The sequence below is a fragment of the Alligator sinensis genome, unplaced genomic scaffold, assembly GCF_000455745.1.
Source record: "Alligator sinensis unplaced genomic scaffold, ASM45574v1 scaffold293_1, whole genome shotgun sequence".
NCBI classification, from domain to species: domain Eukaryota; kingdom Metazoa; phylum Chordata; order Crocodylia; family Alligatoridae; genus Alligator; species Alligator sinensis.
Window position 1 is genome coordinate 2,061,375 of NW_005842158.1, and position 10,914 is coordinate 2,072,288.

Sequence of the window (10,914 nt, forward strand, 5' to 3'; positions counted from 1 at the left end):
CCCCAAGGGGTGACGAGGTCGAATGGTCACAAACTACTTCAAGATCATTTCAGGCTGGACATAAGGAAGAATTTCTTTACTGTCCGAGCCCCCAAGGTCTGGAACAGCCTGCCACCGGAGGTGGTTCAAGAGCCTTCATTGAACACCTTCAAGATGAAACTGGATGCTTATCTTGCTGGGATCCTATGACCCCAGCTGACTTCCTGCCCTTTGGGCGGGGGCTGGACTCGATTGACTTCCTGCCCTTTGGGCAGGGGGCTGGACTTGATGATCTTCCGAGGTCCCTTCCAGCCCTAATGTCTATGAAATCTATGAAATCTATGAAAAAATATTACATGTTTGTGGTCATTTAAATGGTTCTATTAAGGTTTACTCGTTCATTCACTTTTAGTAAATGTTTTTAGGAAGATATCGTCCTTTCTGTTATACGCCTGGAAACAAGGCATAATGAGATGTCTGTGTTCTGGATTAACAGTACTGTTAACTGGGAATAGAGACTGGTCTGTGGCATTCATTACAGTTCAAGCAGCGCATGCTTTCAAAACACTTATATTTGTTGTGCATTTGCTTCCAGGTCGGAGGATGTGTGCAGGCGAGACTCTTGCCAAAATGGAGCTCTTCCTCTTCTTCACAAGCCTCCTCCAGAGGTTCACGTTTCACCCGGCCCCTGGTGTTTCCAGATCAGAGCTGGATCTCACCCCGGCCGTTGGCCTTACTGTACCCCCAATGCCCCATCAGATCTGTGCAGTGCCACAGGTTTAGGGCTCCATGTCTAATGTTTGTGCATCTTCAGGTGTTCCGTGCAACTCTTTTCTCTCTTTTGTTGTACAGTTTGGCCAGTACTTTTTTATACCCTATTTCTGGTCTCTCTTTTGCCAATGCATAACCTCATTAAACGAGTCATATACTTCTCTTTATATTAAGCAGCAGCACATGAATCTCTGTGCCTGCCCTTGTACCATTTGCAAGCATAAAAATATCCATATGAGGAAGACCCACACTCCACCAGCAGCAGGATCGGTGAAGCATTGTCAGTGCAAGACATATGGCCAGTTGTCCTAGGCAGCGTTTTCATAGAAATCCTTCTGATGCTGCCTTTTTGAAGCCCCTAAAATGCTGACTTAAAGAAATATTAATGTTCTATATTTCCAAAAAGAAGGAAAATGTATTTGTATCTCATAATGAGCTATTTTTTGCTGGATCATTATGTCCTAGAGAACATGTTAAACAGTAAATAGTGAAGTTAATCTTTTATATATCTCCAGGATTGGATAATTCATTTTCAGACTATTAAAACAATTGACTAAGGATCACTTTGTACCAGTAATGCTTATTTTTAACAAATCCTGGAACAAGGGGAATTAGAAAATATCTACTGTCGTGCTAATCATTAAAAAGTGCAAAATTGGGGGGCCAAGGGTGGCGTTCTGCTCCCTTCATGATCACCTACGGGTCCAAATATCATCATATACAGGAAATTTCAGACATCTGAATACCAAAAATGCCACTTACACACAGATTGGAAATGTCATCCTAGATGACTATGCCTTACTACATAGTCATGTAGTCTGGGTATGCACAGTAGCAGCTAAGGCATGTATAGCATATGCATGTCCCTTGTGGAGGGATAGCAGCCCTCAGGTATCCAAAAATGGAGCTGGACAAAACTCACTTTTATTACCTCCAAGGACCTGTTAGGTCCCACAGCAACACAGTTCAAGTAAGTAGGCAGTAGCTATTCAGTAACTATAAACTAAGTTTATTCATACTGTCAGCCCATGATCAGACTGGCAGACAGCAGGGATAGTTCAGGGTTAACTCCAAATCTAAAGTGCATTTCTATTCAACATTTTTTTTATCCTAAATGCTTTGCTTGTCTACTACAGCAAGTTCTACTGACTCTGCCCATGTTCTTGACCAGATTCCAGATGTAACCCCCTTTTTCTTTGTAACTATTTAAAAACCCGTGTTCTTGTATTAGTGTGACCACTGCCCCGTTTCTACATCTTGTATTCCATTATTTAGATGCTTAATTGATTGCTATAAATCACACATGTAATAGCTAAAGATACATCATTGTCCACTAGACCATGTATAATACTATTAACAGAAACATGGATCCAATTTAAATTATTTAAAATTAACTGTACACATTTAATACTAGGGACAATTTGATGTAACATGGTACTATTTACACATCCTCCTGTTTTGATGGCTTCACTCAGTCCAATTACGGGTTGATTAAGACCTTAAATCTAGCCCTTCAGTATTTGCAGTATCCTCCAATATCTGCAGAGTTTCATTCAGGCATGCCCAAGCCTGTTCATCTCATTTATGTGTCTAAACTATTTTTTCATTTCTCATTAATCCAGGACTGTTTAAAGGATTTGCTTGATTCATTCATGAATTTCCATATTAATTACCTTTTGTTACCACATTTGAAGTAGCAAAGGGCCCTGATTGGGCAACTCATACTCGGTAAAATACAATACTAAAGGAGTATATTTCTGGTCCACATTTTATAACAAAACATTTTCAGTTGGATGCAAGAATATCCTATAAGTGGGCCATGGTTTAGGTTGGGGCAAGGGCTTTCAGCCTTTGTGTGTGTGTGTGTGTGTTTTTATTTGAGTGCTTATGTACTACAGAGGTGAAATAGCTTATTTAGTAGGTGGGAGGTTGTAACTAATACTGTGACTGTGAAGAGGGAATGGATAAAAACAAGCTACAGAAAACTGAGATGGAGATCAAGTCAGGGGAATGCTGCTTCCGGAGTAGCTGTTCCCTGCAGATTGGAAAGTGTGGGGCAGAACGGCATGGTGTGCGAGAGGAAATAGAGCAAAGAGAGGCTCCGCAGGAGAGAACTCAAGGAGTAGTGAGGTTGCCGTAGAATCAGAGGAGTGGGTCCGGGGTGCCAGAGAGAGTATGTACGAGGAGGTATGCAGGGAGCCTCCAGAGCAGTAATTGGAGTCTCAGAATGCCAAGAAGAAAAGTAAAAAAAGGGCATAGACAGAGAAGTGGTGAGAAGGGGGGAGCCTAGACAATCTTCAGACTTATCCTAAGTGGAGTTTGGTATTTTTTTTTTGTTTTGGGGTGTATCTTAATACACTTTGACATGGACTAAAGATGTCCTAAGGGATGTGGGAGAAGAGAGAGAGCCAGAGCTACAGTTATTCCCATACACGCCCCCCTCCTCCCCCAAAAAAAGAAAGGAGAGAGCATCCTGAAGAATTGAGGGAAACAAGACCTCAGAGAAGAAGAATTAAAGACCCTGAAAGTAAAATTTCTGGTCAGTTAAAAAAGTACATACTTATAAATAAATTGAAAAATAGACCAGTATTTATATTTACATTGTTTTATATTATGTAAAATAAGGTTCTTTGGAAAAAGTTTACAAAACAAACCAAACCAGTTTGAAATAGCCACAGTCTATCTCCCCATAAAACAGTTGTGGATATAAAAATAATAAAGAGATTTTTTCGACCCATATGTGACTTGGACTCAATTGATAATGTAAGATCTTGGGTGTCGGTCAAGAGAGAGCCAGCGGAGAGATTTGTAGTTTCATAGTTGGTAGGGTCAGAAGGGACCTGAGCAGATCATCAAGTCCAACCCCCTGCCCTGGGCAGGAAAGAGTACTGGGGTCAAACGACCCTGGCTAGGTGATTATCTAGCCTTCTTTTGAAGACCCCCAGGGTAGGAGTGAGCACCACTTCCCTTGGAAGTTGGTTCCAGATCCTAGCCGCCCTGACTGTGAAGTAGTGCTTCTTGATGTCTAGCCTGATCCTACTCTCCATCAACTTATGGCCGTCATCCCTTGTTACTCCCGGTTGTGCTCAGCAGAACAGGGTCTCTCCCATAGCCTGCTGGTCCCCCTTGGCCAGTTTGTAGATGGGCACTGTTACGTCTCAGCTCTGTATTCTTGGGCAACCCTGGCACAGGATGCAGTCTGTCTGACTCACAAAGGACTCACCCCCCCCTCCCTCCCCTCCTCTACCTAAACGAAACTGATTAAGATGCAGTGAGAGATGCACCTAAGACCCTCACCAGATAAGGGTGACAAGAGTGAATCAACTGCCCTAGGTCTCATTTACATGAGAGATGGAAAACAGAAAGCCTGAAGCAGAGACTGCAGTGAATTCTGGGACCAGAGAAGCAGGAGAGCGCTGCATGATGGGGAATCTGTGCTTCCAATGTTAATCAACCCATGTTCACACACACCCAGCTCAGCATTTATCAGACCAGTTCTAATCTGGATTTGCTAAGGACTTCCCCCCCCCGAATGCTGAGGCAAGAGACCGAGTCAGAGGGGGTATGGGCAACATTTGAACAATGGTTAAGGGTTCATCACAGCATCCAGCCTGCTGGAGCCCTAATCCCAGGTGTTGTCATATCTTTCCCGAGACGACTGGTGGGAGTCCTCTCCACAAAAGGTTATGAGCACCCCAATAATTGTTTTAAGTCTGTTAAAAGACTATAGTAAGATCTGGAAAAGTCATGCTAAGCTGAGGCTTGTGCACAACAAGTAAAAATCCAAAATCCTGATGCTGCAAGCTATCTATTGTTCCTGAAGAAACCATGAGATATCCCATCAGTATATCTGCCACCCATAGGAATTTCAAGCTGGCTCCCAAGTATTTGGGTTACTCCCTAATCTTAAGTGTTTCCTGATTATCAATCAGTTTCCTGAGATGGTCCAAACCAGATAACCCCTTGTCAATAGAAAAGACAATGATTTACACTACTGAGGGTGCTTCGAAGCAGCTGAACTGAGGGTATAAAAATCTGTAAGTGTGTGTGCTGCTAGAAGAGGAAAAGGAAGGAAAAGAAGTAGAAGCAGGAGGAAAGAAGGAGAAGAAGAAAACCCCTGTGCTGACACCATCCCCTGTCGTTCTTGGGACGCTGGAAGAACAGATCATCTCTCTCTTCAAGGATTGTGCTACGGACTGTGCCTGTCAGCTTTGCAGCCTGAGTACCGTGGACTAGGTGAGATCCCAGCGTTCTCTGTCTTCTTTCTAGGCATAAACTTCTGAACCTGAACTGTATCAGTTAAGCTTGAGCTAAGTTTCCCCAAATACTTAGTGAAACCAGGGTAGTATTGTCATTGTTGGTGTTTGTTTTTCTTTTGCATGTCTATTACTACTAGTACTATTATATATTTCATATGCTTAGCAATAAATAACTTTTATAGTCAAACTGGTAGTAATTGGGTATATTTTTCCTTCTCTGCTTCTCTTTCCTCCCGTGCTCTGCAGCAACGCTTCTTTTACCTATGCTAAAGATCCCTGTGAAGCCCAAATTATTGTGGGGTCTGCTCATCAAGAGGCCAAAGATTGGGACGTGCTGAGTTTGAAACACATAAGGGGATCAGCTTGTATAGGCTGATTGACCCAGTTTGACTCAGACGTGCCCTTATGAACTGAATGCTGGCCCATGAGGGTGTCAGCTGGACACCCAGCCGGATTCAGAGGGATTCTGTTTACCTGTGTGCTTGTGTTTGACTGCATTTTATTGTTGCTCTTATGAACTGATTCTTGGCATATGAGGGTGTCAGCCTGTCCATGCTGATCAGCCCGGCCAGGTCAGGCGTGTCACGTTAATTTGTGTGTGTTTGTGTGTATGACTGATTTGGTGACTGGAGGAACCCAGTCCCATTGAGATTGAGTCCTGCAAGATAGCTCCACTGGGGGTGAGGGCTTGCAGAAGGGAGAAATACAGCTCCGTATAGTAACACAAGCAGCACATTGACAGAATCACCAAGACCCTAGAAACTATCCCTAATAAATGAGCACACCCCAAAGTAATGGGCAAATTTGGTAACAGGCACCAAATCCCCTCTCAACCTTCTCCTGTGGAGGCTGAACAGGTTCAGGTCCCTTAACCTCTCCTCGTAGGGCCTGCCCTGCTGACCCCTGATCATGTGAGTGGACCTGCTCTGGACCTTATCGATGTTGTCCACATCCCTCCTGAAGTGCGGCACCCAGAAATGGATGCAGTACTCCAACAGCAGCATAACCAGTGTCGCACAGAGGGGGAAGATCACCTCCTTGGACCTGCTCATGATGCATCTGTGTATACATGACAAGATGCGGTTGGCCTTCCTGACCACGTCCCCACATTGGTGGCCAATGTTCATTTTGGAATCAATAATGACACCAAGATCCTTTTCTGCCTCTGTGCTGACTAAAAGGGAGTTCCCCAGCCTCTAGGTATGCTGCTGGTTCTTTCTCCCTAGGTGCAGCACCTTGCACTTGTCAGTATTGAAAACCCATCCGGTTCTCATCCTCCCACCCCTGTAACCTGTCCAGATCTAGTTGCAGCCTGTCCCTCTCCTCCAGTGTGCCCACTTCTCCCCACATCTTAGTGTCATCCACGAATTTAAAACAAGGTGCTTTTCACCCCCTCATCCAAGTTGCTGATGAAGATTTTGAACAGTGCAGGCCTGAGGACCAAGCCATGGGGGACCCCACTACCCACATCCCTCCAGGTCGAAAATGACCCGTCCAGCACCACTCTCTGGGTGTGACCTTCCAGCCAATTTGCAGCCCATCTGACTGTGTAGGCATTGACACTACAGTCGCCTAATTTCTTAATGAGAATGGGGTGAGAGACAGTGTCAAAGGCCTTCCTGAAGTCCAGAAAGACTACATCCACCGCGACACCTGCATCCAAGGATTTTGTGACCTGATCATAGAAGGCCACCAGGTTGGTCTGACAGGACCTGTCTTGAATGAACCCATGTTGGTTGCCCCTAAGCATGATCCCCTGCTGGTCCATCACAGATGTGCTCCTGGATAATTTTCTCAAACAGCTTCCCCAGGACTGAGGTAAGACTAACAGGCCTATAATTTCCTGGGTCCTTCTTCCTCCCCTTTTTGAAAATGGGGACCACATTGGCCCTTTTCCAGTCCTCTGGCACCTGGCCAGAGCACCATGAGTGCTCGTAAAGCTGTGCCAGGGGCCTAGAATGACCTCTGCTAATTCCCTCAGCACTCTGGGTTGGAGATTATCAGGACCTGCTCTTTTGAACATGTCTAGTCCCACCAGAAGTTCCCTGACTAGGTCCACACTGACCCTGGGCCTGGCAGTGCCTCCCCTGGGTCCGTCAGTGATCCCAGTGTGGGGGATGACCCCGTTCCCTGATCAAAAAGATGGAGGCAAAAAAATTGTTAAATAAGTTACCTTTGTTATCTGGTGTGACCACTAGATTTCCTAGCGTATCCTGCAGAGGCCCTACATTACCCAGTACCTTCTTTCTATTCCCTATGTATTTAAAAAAGGACTTCTTGTTATCCTTGATCCAGGTCGATAGTCCCAGTTCCATCTCTGCCTTAGCCTTCCTGACAGCCCCCCTACAGTCCTGAGCTACTGAAGTATAGTCCTCCTTGGTGATGGCCCCTCCCTTCCATTGGGTGTACACCTCCTTTTTGGCTTTGAGACATTCCTGGATGCTTTTGGTGAGCCCTGGGGGCTTTTAAGCACTCTTTCTCCCTTTGATCCTGTCATGACCCAAAGGTCTGATTTTGTGTGTGCTTCGGCACTAGAATTATCCCCGTGGGATTACAGCTTCATTGCACGGTGGAGTTTTGCTGCATAGAGAACCCGCGTGCAAAGGAGAGAGTTCCCGCCACTTTACAGCTGTCTTTGCAGGGTGCATTTCCCTTTGCAACACAGAAATGCATGGTGCAAAGAGTTCCCGCTCTTCGAATGTAAATTTGTTCCCCACTATTGGCTAGTGCTAAATTATTCACACGTGGTGGCTAGCGATTGGCCTGCTAGCCGTATAAGAGGCTTGAGCAGTTTCTGCCCAAGCCAAAGAGGACTCCACATCCATCTCGTGGGGACTCTGGGTGCGCAGCAGGGTCATAGATGCCCTGTGTGTTACTCAGAGGAGTTTGGCGGCCTGATCCACCGCCCACCTCTTCCCGTGTTCGAGCGGTAAGTTTCTATAAGACGTATCGACGAGTTTTCTACTTTGAGGCGCGCTTGTCCTGGACATCTGGAGTTCTGTCTGCGTGGAGCCTAGCAAACTCCATGTGATTCTTCGTGTTTTCTGTTTGTAACCGCAACTTCAGCAAGTTTTCCAGCCTGCACCGCGACCATCTCGGTGTAAGTAAACAATCTTAAAATCAACCATTAAGCGTTTTGTGCCTAATTCTAGCTCAGCGCCCACCCTCTCCAACCCGGCATGCCCGGGCTGCCGGCCACAGCCCACGTGCAGCATGACAAAGGGCCCCGGGTCTGACCCGGCCCGCACATGGCGACGAGGATGGGATCAGGAGAGGGCTCGCTAGAGTTAGAATTAGTTGAGAACTGCCCTTGGAAAAGTGGGAGACGCAACGTAGCAAGTGTTGCAGAACTGGAGGTGCACATCGCGTACCACCAGGCGGGTGGAACGGGCAGGAGATATATCCGTGGACACCTTTCACTAAAGGGAGAAGAGGGAGCTCCCGAAGTCGGAGCCCTAGAAGGGAAAGAAGTATATCTTCACCCTGCAGCGTTCGGGTGTATCATGAGCGACGAGCGGGTCCTGTACAGGCCCTTCAATGCTGTAACCCTTGCTGAAGTCGACCCGGCGAGCACAGTGAGCCCGACCCCCACCCGGGAGTGTGTCCGTTGCTCGCGGTATGCCCGGGAGATGGGAGAGCCGATGCCGATCGGCTGGTTCTCCCCTTGCATAGTAATACCTAGACTGAGGGGTCGCGATCGTCCGTCTGAGCTCCGCGAAAACCCGGAGATGGAGGACCACACCGCAGATGAGAGAGTGGTCCTACGGTGCGACAAGGGGGGAGAATTAAATGCAACTTTTCAGACTATGACAGATTTAATGAACAAAACTTTAAGTTTGAAGACCCAGCTGCGTATGGCCGTTCGGGCGGTCGGAGAAGCGGCTGAGAAAGGGGATCTTAAACTGCCCCGACAAGATGGCACCGTGCAGAGGGAAGACCGCGTGGAGAAGCCGGAAGAGAGGGATGGAGCTTCGGAAGAACTCGCGAGGGTTTGGCCGGTAACTCCGCCCAGCGACGCAGCATCGATTCTGCAGTACAAAGAGGACTCCACATCCATCTCGTGGGGACTCTGGGTGCGCAGCAGGGTCATAGATGCCCTGTGTGTTACTCAGAGGAGTTTGGTGGCCTGATCCACCACCCACCTCTTCCCGTGTTCGAGCGGTAACTTTCTATAAGACGTATCGACGAGTTTTCTACTTTGAGGCGCGCTTGTCCTGGACATCCAGAGTTCTGTCTGCGTGGAGCCTAGCAAACTCCACATGATTGTTCGTGTTCTGTCTACGTGGAGCCTAGCAAACTCCACGTGATTGTTCGTGTTTTCTGTTTGTAACCGCAACTCAAGCAAGTTTTCCAGCCTGCACCGCGACCATCTCGGTGTAAGTAAACAATCTTAAAATCAACCATTAAGCGTTTTGTGCCTAATTCTAGCTCGGCACCCGCCCTCTCCGACCCGGCATGCCCGGGCTGCCGGCCACAGCCCGCATGCAGCGTGACAAAGGGCCCCGGGTCTGACCCGGCCCGCACAGATCCATGTTGGGATTGTCACCCTTTGGGCTTGGAGGATCGTCTCCTTAAGGAACGACTACTCTTCCTGGATTCCCAACTCCCCTCCCCTCCGGGACCTCAGTGCCTCCCTGACTAGTCTACTTACCTCATTGAAATCCATCCTCCTGAAGTCTAGGGCTGCTGCCTTGCTGCAGGCCTCTGACACCCCGAGCTGGATGTAAATTCCAGTAGGCGATGATCACTACCACCCAGGTGGTCAAGAACCTGCAGTCCATTCACCAAGGCATCTCCCATAGCCAAGACCAGGTCCAACAAGGCATTTCCCCTGGTCAGACTGTGCACCTCCTGGGTTAGATGGAGGTCCTGTAACTTCATTAGGAACCTATGTGAGCTGTCAGACCTGGCTGATTGTGACATAGGAAAAAAACCTAGAGAGATTGGCAGTGTCTTATTGTGGCAGTAACACCTCCCGACTAATTACATCCAAATTAAACAAGACATGACAGGAGAGAGTCGAGATAGAACACAGCAGTCGCTAGATGGAACAATCTATAGGGACTTCCAGAGTGACATTTAAGAAATAAAAACAAATTCCTGGCCAAGATTTTCTTTCTGTAGTTCCCACATAGAGACCTTGGTCTTCTGAGGTCAAACTACAGATTTTATTTAATAGAGGCTCCCTAAGAATTATTATTGTTACTCAGGTTTTCCACTGCTCATAAGAATAAACTTTGTTTTGGAACCATAAACTTACTGCAGTCCTTGGTGTTACATTTGGTTGGTTCATCCAATCTACGTCCTTATCAATGATAAAATTCTCTACTATCCTAGTTTACTAGTTTTACATGGGAATGTTATTTTTCCCAACCCTCCTCCCCCAAATTCTTACACTACTTTTAGGTTGTTTGGAATCAACTTTAGATCTATTATTTGTGACACACTTAGTCCCTCATTTTCCTGGATCTCCATGATCACTTAGGTATCCATGTAGACAACCACACTATGACACTTAGATGTCAAGGAATAATAAAATGTCATCCTAGGCAAGTGGAAGTAAACTAGCCTGGCATCAATCATCTTAATATTATGGAAGGTTGATAAGGGATGGAATCAACATGATAAAAAAGCAGTTACATAATAAGTGCAAAGTTATTCTTATGGAAATACATTTTGTCAAACATACTTCTTGGCTTTGGTGATAAAGGTAATTGTGGCATTCTGCTTGAATTCTATAGCCTGACCTGGATCAAGTGGTAGGTAAACTCATTTGAATGTGATTTTTACACAGTCAAATTCAGGGTTCTGCATCAAGCGGCAGGGGATATGAACAGACTATCCAGGGAAATTGTGGAAGCTCTTTTATTAAATAATTTCAAGCAGAAGCAGGACAAGTGTAAGA

At 46.3% G+C, this 10,914-nt stretch overlaps 1 pseudogene; it reads left to right on the forward strand.

Annotated features, from left to right (window-relative positions):
- LOC102377496 overlaps positions 1–762 on the forward strand; it is a 19,615-nt pseudogene extending 18,853 nt beyond the window's left edge.
- The last annotated feature ends 10,152 nt before the right edge of the window (positions 763–10,914 follow it).